Source organism: Paramormyrops kingsleyae, chromosome 14, assembly GCF_048594095.1.
Source record: "Paramormyrops kingsleyae isolate MSU_618 chromosome 14, PKINGS_0.4, whole genome shotgun sequence".
NCBI lineage: Eukaryota > Metazoa > Chordata > Actinopteri > Osteoglossiformes > Mormyridae > Paramormyrops > Paramormyrops kingsleyae.
In genome coordinates this window covers 29,035,725-29,045,072 of record NC_132810.1, presented here as the reverse complement: position 1 = coordinate 29,045,072, position 9,348 = coordinate 29,035,725, and the positions used below count along the sequence as shown (strand labels likewise).

The 9,348-nt window shown below is 47.5% G+C and overlaps 1 long non-coding RNA gene across 1 annotated transcript; it reads right to left on the bottom strand.

Moving 5' to 3' along the window:
• Positions 1-609: 609 nt before the first annotated feature.
• On the bottom strand, positions 610-8,993 carry LOC140578357 (uncharacterized). The gene is made up of 2 exons (XR_011982493.1): positions 8,396-8,993; positions 610-2,053 (listed from the first exon to the last, which is right to left on the bottom strand). It is a non-coding gene; the product is annotated as an uncharacterized lncRNA (long non-coding RNA).
• Positions 8,994-9,348: the final 355 nt, after the last annotated feature.

The following is a 9,348-nucleotide window of genomic DNA, read 5'->3' as shown; positions in this document are numbered from 1 at the left end:
AATATTCGTCTAGGCTCCGGCAGATCTGAGTATAGCAGCAAGAGAAAGAGGGAGAGACAGGCGGGAACACAGGCATGGGGACTCCCTGAACATCAGCACTCTAGTGTAGAGCCAGAGTGACAGCACTGACGCCTCAGTTTATCCAAAGCCAATGACACCGATCCCCACCCAGCTCATCACCTCATACTGTTAGTCTGACTGGGAGTGAGGGACTAGCTGGAACCAGAACTAGGTTTCCTATACGCTAAGCTATACAAGTGCGTTTTTAATCTAGACTTGAAAAGCGAGAGTGTGCCTGAATCCCGCACATCCGCCGGGAGACCATTCCACAGCTGCGGAGCTCTGTAAGAGAATGCTCCGCAGCCTGCCGTAGCCCTGTCTACTTTAGGAACTAATAGATATCCTGCTCCTTGTGAACGAAGCAGGCGAGAAGGGTTGTAAGGGACCAGAAGATCATTGAGATATTGTGGTGCAAGGCCATTCAGAGTTTTGTAAGTCAATAGTAATAATTTGTAGTCAATCCTAAACTTGACCAGTAGCCAGTGCAGGGAAGACAGGATAGGGTGTTATGGAAATTTGGAGGTAGGAACGAACAGATGAGTCCAATGGTTTAGCTTGGTTTCATTTATTGAGATATCTTTCTATGCGAGCTCGGGGAGACTCTCCACAGACAGTTCTGAGAAGTTCTCCAAATAGCAGACGCAGCTGCTTTCATTTTATATTGACAAACAAATGACCCTTCTCTGCATCCACAACCGGAAGACCCATGTCTGCTTTTGCACATTCTATGCTCAGGACAAGCTTTTCGTCTAGCACATGCATCTTATATTTACCATATATGGAATAAAAATTCATCTCGTCTAGCTTAACATGGGTAAGGTCTAAAACCCCCTCCCCAGTCTCTTGCATCTGTTTCTTCTATCATAGCAACCTTATTTTGCAGCCTAACTTCCTTAGTAACCATCAGACATCATGCTTGGTGGTAATTTTCCACTACATTCCCCCCTTTGATACAAAATCATTCTTGTATCACACACTGACGTCGTCCTCGTCCGAGGAGTAAGGGTTCCCAGGAGCAGTCCATTCCAGCTGGGAAAGAGAGGCAGCAGAACGTGCTGTCTGCTGCTTCTTCCTCTGTGGTGGAACATCCTGCATAAGCTGTACCATCTGATGATGTGACGCCCGAGGATGAAATTGAGCCATAGTAGAACAACATGGTATACAGCATGGAACAAATAAGCACACACAGACAAGCAATAAAACAATAGGGAGAGCAGAGAGGATAATCAAGGTCCACTTCCCAAACCATGCCTGGAACACATTCAGGGGCCATGGCCATATGCCATTATCATGAGACTCCTGACTGTACAGCGCATGGGCGACCTCATGCATTTTGGCGATGGCCTGTGACAAATTTCCGTTGTCCTCGTCATTTGGGGGAATGTACGTGCAGCAATGGTCTCCCACCATAGCGCAAACTCCTCCTTCCTTGGCTAGCAGTATGTCTAGGGCTAATCTATTTTGGGTGGTCATTAGTGAGGAATCAAGGTGCATACCAAACAATGGCCAGAAATGTTTTGTTGCATCACCGAGAAATTAGCAAATTGCCAATACGAATTCAGTTGAGGCATATGATACGTTTTTGTTCCTACACCCTTTTTATCATCTCTGCTTTCCTTTAGATTCACATGATCATACATATACCCTACATAAGCAATGATAGAACACAAAATTACAAAACCAATAATAATGCTTATAGCTGGGGCCCAATACCCCAATCTACGTCTCCAAATCATAGTCTTTCAGGAGGACTAAAGATCTCTTGCAGTGCGACTGATGGACCCAGGAGGAGATACCGTCGACCTTCACGGCGTTAGGTGTAGAGAGAAGGACTTGGTATGGTCCCCGCCACCTCGGTTGATGCCAATGCTTCCGGCGCAGGTCCTTGATCAGGATCCACTCTCCTGGTCCTATGGTCTCTGGCTGATTTGGCTCCGGTCCGACCTGAGCAGCCCTGATCTGGCTATGGATCCTCTTCAAGGAAATCTGTAAACTAGACACATAGGGTAGTAAATCGCCATCAACAGTTTCTAACGTGAGCGTGCCTCCCGGGTATGGGAGCGGCATTGGTCTCCCGGTGAGCACCTCAAATGGGGCTAACCCCGTTCCACTATGTGTTCTTCCCCTCATGGCCGTGAGAACAAGAGGTAAAGCAGTCACCCAGTCAAGTCCAGTTTCAGCACACAGTTTTGCCAATTTTACTTTAATTGTCTGGTTTGCTCTTTCCACTATTCCACCACTCTGTGGGTGGTAAGCACAGTAGTGCTTTAGATCAATCCCCAGCCACTGACCTAGGTGACGAATGACTTGATTTGCAAAATGGGAGCCATTATCCGTAGTTAATTTTCCTGGTACTCCCCACCTAGGTAGTATCTCCCGAAGGAGGTTCTTTGCAACTGACAGGGCATCTGCTCTGCGACATGGAAAAACTTCCGGCCACCTGGAGAATAGATCTATGATCACTAGACAGTACTTGTATCCCCTACATGGGGTGAGCTCAATGAAGTCCATTTGTAAATGCCGAAACGGACCTTCTGAAGGTTTCGTTACTGATTGTGTAACAGATACTGGCCTTCCAACATTGTGTTGGGCACACAGGCAGCATCTCTTTACGAATTCTTGGGCATAGGCGGAAAAACCTGGTGCAGCCCACCTTTTGGCCAGCATTTCTACCATGGCCGTTTTTGAAGCATGGTCTAATCCATGTGTCATTCGGGCTAGGCCCGGATACGCCGATTTTGGAATGAATGGTAACTGCGTCTCCCTCTGTCTCCATAGCCCATCTGGCCCTTTCACACCATCTTTCTTCCACTTACCCAGTTCCCCCTCTGTCACACCCGACTGGACATCAAGGAGGGTGTGAGTGTCATGTAATACCCGTGAAGGCATGAGCGCCACTGGGGCATCAGTGTGTAGGGCTGCCCTCTTAGCCCACCAATCGGCCCAGGAGTTACCAATGCTGACCGGGTCAGAGCACCCCGTGTGAGCCTTACACTTAACCACAGCAATGGAGTGAGGCAGTTGGATGGCAGAAAGGAGGTCTCGGACTAACTCATGGTGCTGTATTGGTTTACCTGTGCTGGTGAGGAAGCCCCTCTGTTTCCAGAGGGCTCCATGGTCATGGCATACCCCGAACGCATACCTGGAATCTGTGAATATCGTGACATCCTCACCTGCGAACTGGCGGCAGGCCTGGGCTAGGGCGAACAGCTCTGCAGCCTGTGCTGACCAGGTGGACGGTAACTTACCTCCAGACAGCAATTGGCCCTCTGACGCAACCACAGCGTAAGAGGTAGATGGGCTCCCATCAGGGAGCCTAAGGGAGCACCCATCCACAAAAATGAACCCAGAATTTGGCAATGGGTCTTCACCCAGGTCTGATCTAGGCTTAGCGAGGGATTGAGCAACCTCAACACAGTCATGAGGGGAACCTTCCATTTCAGTGGGAAGAAGTGTGGCCGGGTTTATTGTGGAACACCTTTGGAGGGTCACATTGGAGAGAGTAAGCAGGATGTTTTGGTAGTGAATCAGACGTGCAGTGGTAAGGTGAGATGTTTTAGCCTGCGTTATCAGGGCATGCACAGCATGCGAGGTGTGCACCACAAGGGGATGCATTTGGACTAAATCTGCAGACATGAGGACTGCCTCCGCAGTGGCTGCCACAGCTCTGAGGCAGGCTGGCAGGGAGCTGGCCACCGTGTCCAGACGTTTAGAATAATACGCAATGGGGCGCAACCTGTCACCATGAATCTGGCCAAGGACGGCGGTCATGAAACCATGCCGTTCATCCACATACAATTGAAATGGCTTGGAAAAATTTGGTACTCCTAAAGCGGGCGCATCGCATAGCGCTTGTTTAAGGTCAGAGAACGCCGTCTCAGCCTTAGTCGTCCAGTCCAGTCTGTCATTAGGTCTAAGTCCTTGTCCCCCATGCATAAGGTCTAGTAAAGGTTGGGATCTTTCAGCAAAATCCTGGATCCAGGGACGGCAGTAGCCGACCATTCCCATCCATTTCATCAATTGCCTTTTAGTATCTGGGATGGGGGCCTTGCGAATCCCTTCTACCCGTTTTAGACCTAGGCGTCTGCCTAGGTGATTGAGGACATGTCCGAGATATTGAACCTCTTGTTTGACTAACTGCAGTTTTGCCTTTGAGGCTTTATGGCCATTTTGGGCTAGAAACAGCAACAGCGCTTTGGTATCTTGCTCACAACTCTGCCTAGTGGTGGAACACAACAGCAGGTCATCTACATATTGAATTAGTGTGCTCCCGCCCGGGGGCTTGAACCCCTCTAAGTTCTTCCCTAATTCTTGAGCATAAACGCTAGGTGACTCAGTGTACCCCTGGGGCATCACCGTCCACGTATAACGCTTGCCTCTAAAGGTGTGCGCGAACCAGTACTGTGAGTCTGGGTGAACAGGGATAGAGAAAAATGCATTTGCTAGATCAATAACAGAAAACCACTGAGCCTGAGGTGGTATGGATGATAGGATAGTTACTGGATTAGGAACAATAGGTGCACGGGGATGTATGGCGTCATTCACCCCCCTCAGGTCCTGTACAAACCGCCAGGATCCATCTGCCTTCCTCACAGGCAGGATCGGAGAATTAACGGGGGAGTAGGGAATTTCCTTCAGAGCCCCCTTTTGTACCAGTTCTTGGTGCACCATGGTGATACCCTTCTCTGCCTCAGGTGAGAGTGGGTACTGAGCTTTTACTGGTCTGTGGTTGGACTTTGGCTGGACTTGCAGTGGTGCCGCGGTGCAGATTCTCCCAAAGTCATTCTTGCCACTTGCCCATAGGGTTTCTGGTATCTCAGACAGCCACTCAGGTTCAGTTGGTGGGGCTGGTAGGTTCGTGGTCTGGCGATGTTCTTCAGAGAGGAACGCTTCTCTCCTGACATCTACTGTGAGGGAGATGGTATGTCTTTGAATGGTTCCATCAGTAGTAATACTTCGGCCATCCTCGACTTGAATCCAGTCTTGTCTCTCTTCACAGTCTTTGATCCATGGGCCTAGGTCTTTCCATTGGTGGGCGTCAGTTTTTCCCAGTGACACATGGGGCATATGATGATCGAAGATCCATGTACTTTGATCTTGGTTGAGCTGGACAGACATGCCGGCCATGGACGCGCTTACATACAGAAACTTCATTAACACGGTCTCAGGGGGTTTCTGTTCTTCCAGGAAGAATATCATCCATTCCCTTATCTCATGGTCGCAGTGTGAACTATAGAGAGCCGTGCAATGGAGGATGGGGGGTTGTTCAAGTGAGTGTGGCACCTTGTCTCGACCAATGGTGTTATCAGTGAGGACCCATGCGGCGTAGTATGGCTTGCTTTCTTGGGAGACATACAATCCAAGTGGGGGAGAGGTCAGGTGGACTCCCCTCTCGTCCAAATCAATTTTGCATTGCAGTTTACATAGTAGGTCTCTGCCCAAAAGGTTAACTGGACAGTGGTTATTCAACAGGAAGGCGTGATGGACAGGACCGGACCTTGTGGCAATGGATAACGGAACAGTCTCTAACAAGGTGTGGGGTAGGCCAGAGGACCCCACAACTGTCACATGATTTCCAGACTTAGGGACTCCAGGGAGGTCTGTGTCTTTCACTGTGGACTTGGTAGCTCCTGTGTCCACTAAGAAGACAACAGCATGATTGTCAATCTCGAGGGTTATCGTGGGGTCCTCCCTTGATGTCTCTGTGAGGGACAGGAACTGGCCGTTTCCTGGTCCCTCAGTCCCCTCGCCTCTTCATTGCGGGCCATCTGTACCCCACTGGGGTGGGGGCCCCTGACGGCTTCCTCCTCTTCCTCCCCTCTGTGGAGGCGGCCACTGTTGACCATTATTCTGGGGACAATCCTTTTTCCAATGATCTTGTTTTCCACAGAGGAAACATCCCTCTTGGTCATCACCCCGGGGTTGGGTGCGGTGGAACTGTCTCCGGTCTCGACTGCTAAAGCCGCCTCTTTCTCTCGGGGTTCGGCCCCTTCTGTTGTTAGGTCCACCCCGGTGGTATTGGAGCTGGGCTTGGGCTAACTGGAGCTGGGCCGATTGCAGAGTCGAGGCCTGCCTCTCTTTCTGGTCCTGGGTTACCTCTTCTGCATGTATAGCGTGACGTCTTAGTTCTTGCCACTCCGCCTGACTCCATCCCAGGCATGTGGTTTTCACCATCTGCTGGACCTTGGGTCGGAGGCCCGCCACAAAGAGCGTCTTCATGGCGTTCCTCCTTGCTTCGTCATTGTCGATCCCAGAGTGGTCTTTCATTAGCCCATCCAAACGTGCTTCCCACTGGGAGACGGTTTCTCCAGATCCTTGTTTTTCCTTTTGGATTTTGTTCCAGTCTGGAGTCTTCTTATATTTTTCCTTAATTCTGGTTCCCAGTGCTGCCATGTCTGCAGTGAATGGATTAGCCCGAGTATTCATGGCATTTCCTCCAAAATCAGCGTTCACTGCGGCCCAGTCACCTTTCAGCTTCCTCCGGAGAACTTGTTCCCATTCCCTTCCACTGGGTTGGTAAATCCCATCCAATGCAAGGACTTCATCCCAGAAACGGGCCCCTCCCACTTGGTTTGGGTCTGGCAGACTGTTCACCACCTCCTTCAGTTCACTTAGATCCCAGTTCCTCTGCACCTGTACCATCCCGTCGTCTCTGGGGTTTGGCATTTCCACCAAGGGGAACTGTCTTGGCACTCCAACAGGTGCCCTTTGCTCTTCATTCAGAGGCTGTTGCATGCGTTGTTGAATACGCTCACTCCTCCGGGGAGGAGTGTCTTCTTCATCTTCTGCCGAATCTGCAGCTCTTGCGGTTTGCGCTGCTGAGTATGCAGGGGGCGGATCCTGTCTCGCTGGTGGTGGCAGGATTTCCTGAGCAGGGGGAGCTGGCGGCGCTGAAGGGAGGGGTGGGTAGATGCAGCTGTCTTCCGCTTTCTTTTTTTTGCCTCTATCTTCTTTCTCTTTTAACAACATATTCAAACTTTGTTGTGCTTGGACCGCCTTTGCTTTTTCCTCACCTATTTTTTTCATGATTCCCTCATTCTTGCGTCTCTCAGCCTCTATTTCGATCTGTCTTGCCACATTTTCCCACATTTCCAAACATCTCTGAAAAGTCCTTTCCAGTTCTTTCCTCTACTGCTTCCCTACATGTTTTACCCCGTAGTAAACCCTTATTTCCCTTTTACGTTTACGCATTTCCCTTTCAAATGCTGTTTCACCTTCCGGATCATAAGCTGGATCAGGAGCCCAATTTGACTTGCTACTGCTATTTCCCATTTTGTCGCACCAGACTTTCAGTACTGATTTTTTTAAGATAGGTTACTTAACAAACATGCACAGAATATGTTAGTCAAGCCAGTCTTCTTTGCATAAAGAAAAAGAGAAAAGGTAAACTTGTTTTCTTTGCAGGGAAAGAATATATATATATATATATATATATATATATATATATATATATATATATATATATATATATATAAATATATTAAAATCGTCACACAGTAGAAAACTTCTATGCCTGTGTTATTTTGCAAAGCAAGTTCTTCATTGCAACAATGCAGACTTTTACAAAAGACTTATCACAAAACAGTTATATTTGTATAATTTATGTATCCCAAATGCACATCCCAGTAACATAAATCTCAATTCGGGGTGCAGTTCTGATAATAGGGACAAAGCAGTCGTGGGGATAATCTACAGTACACGGAGGTCTTTGTCTCAGCCTCTCCGTTAAACTATATGTTTGCGGAACCTTTTACACCTTAATTTCTGCTTAATTATAATTTTATTTTTATTCATTTATTTTATTATTATTATTATTATTTTTTAATAATACTTATGAGCTCATTTATTTGATATTCTTAACTTGTCAGGTTTCTAATTTCACACTCGGCACACTCATCCAAACCACAAGCCTTACACATTCATACCGTGCACGTTACATTCATACAATCTTATTTTATCTAGTTTGCAGACAAAACACATTTCACATCTCGCTGGACGTGATACAGATATTTTACGACTCTCTCAGTCGAAACTGGTTATTTTACGACTCTCCCAGTCGAACTTGGTTATTTTACGACTCTCCCAGTCGAACCTGGTTATTTTACGACTCTCCCAGTCGAACTTGGTTATTTTACGACTCTCCCAGTCGAACTTGGTTATTTTACGACTCTCCCAGTCGAACCTGGTTATTTTACGACTCTCCCAGTCGAACTTGGTTATTTTACGACTCTCCCAGTCGAACCTGGTTATTTTACGACTCTCCCAGTCGAACGTGAGGCCTTTACCTTCAGAAAGATACCGCAACAAATTTTCTATTCCACAAAATTTGTCCTACCTTTTAGTCCGGTCGGAGTGACGGGGGACCGCAGGCCTCAGGAACTGCGATGGGTCAGGCTAAAATTCTCTGTCCTCGACTCCAGACGGGTACCTCGTCGTCCTTCTAGGACTCGCGTCCTTCTGAAGGTCCTGGCGGTCCCCGTGCAACCGAATCCCGGACGAAGCCCCCAAGTCTGTTATGGAAATTTGGAGGTAGGAACGAACAGATGAGTCCAATGGTTTAGCTTGGTTTCATTTATTGAGATATCTTTCTATGCGAGCTCGGGGAGACTCTCCACAGACAGTTCTGAGAAGTTCTCCAAATAGCAGACGCAGCTGCTTTCATTTTATATTGACAAACAAATGACCCTTCTCTGCAACCACAACCGGAAGACCCATGTCTGCTTTTGCACATTCTATGCTCAGGACAAGCTTTTCGTCTAGCACATGCATCTTATATTTACCATATATGGAATAAAAATTCATCTCGTCTAGCTTAACATGGGTAAGGTCTAAAACCCCCTCCCCAGTCTCTTGCATCTGTTTCTTCTATCATAGCAACCTTATTTTGCAGCCTAACTTCCTTAGTAACCATCAGACATCATGCTTGGTGGTAATTTTCCACTACAAGGGCTAATGTGATCAAATTTTTTAGTTTTTGTTAGAACTCTGGCAGCTGCATTTTGTACTAACTGAAGTTTATGTAGGGATCCAGATGGACAACCTGAAAGGAGGGCATTGCAGTAGTCCAATCTAGAAGTTATAAAGGCATGTATTAGTTTTTCTGCATCTTGAAAGGACAGCAACTTCCGAAGCTTGGCAGGAGATTGTCTTGACCAGGACCACACCCCTAAATGCATTGAAGCAACTGCCATATGATTGGTTGATTAGATAATTGCATTAATGAGAAATTGAACAGGTGTTCCTAATAATCCTTTAGGTGAGTGTATATTACAAACAGCACATCTTATC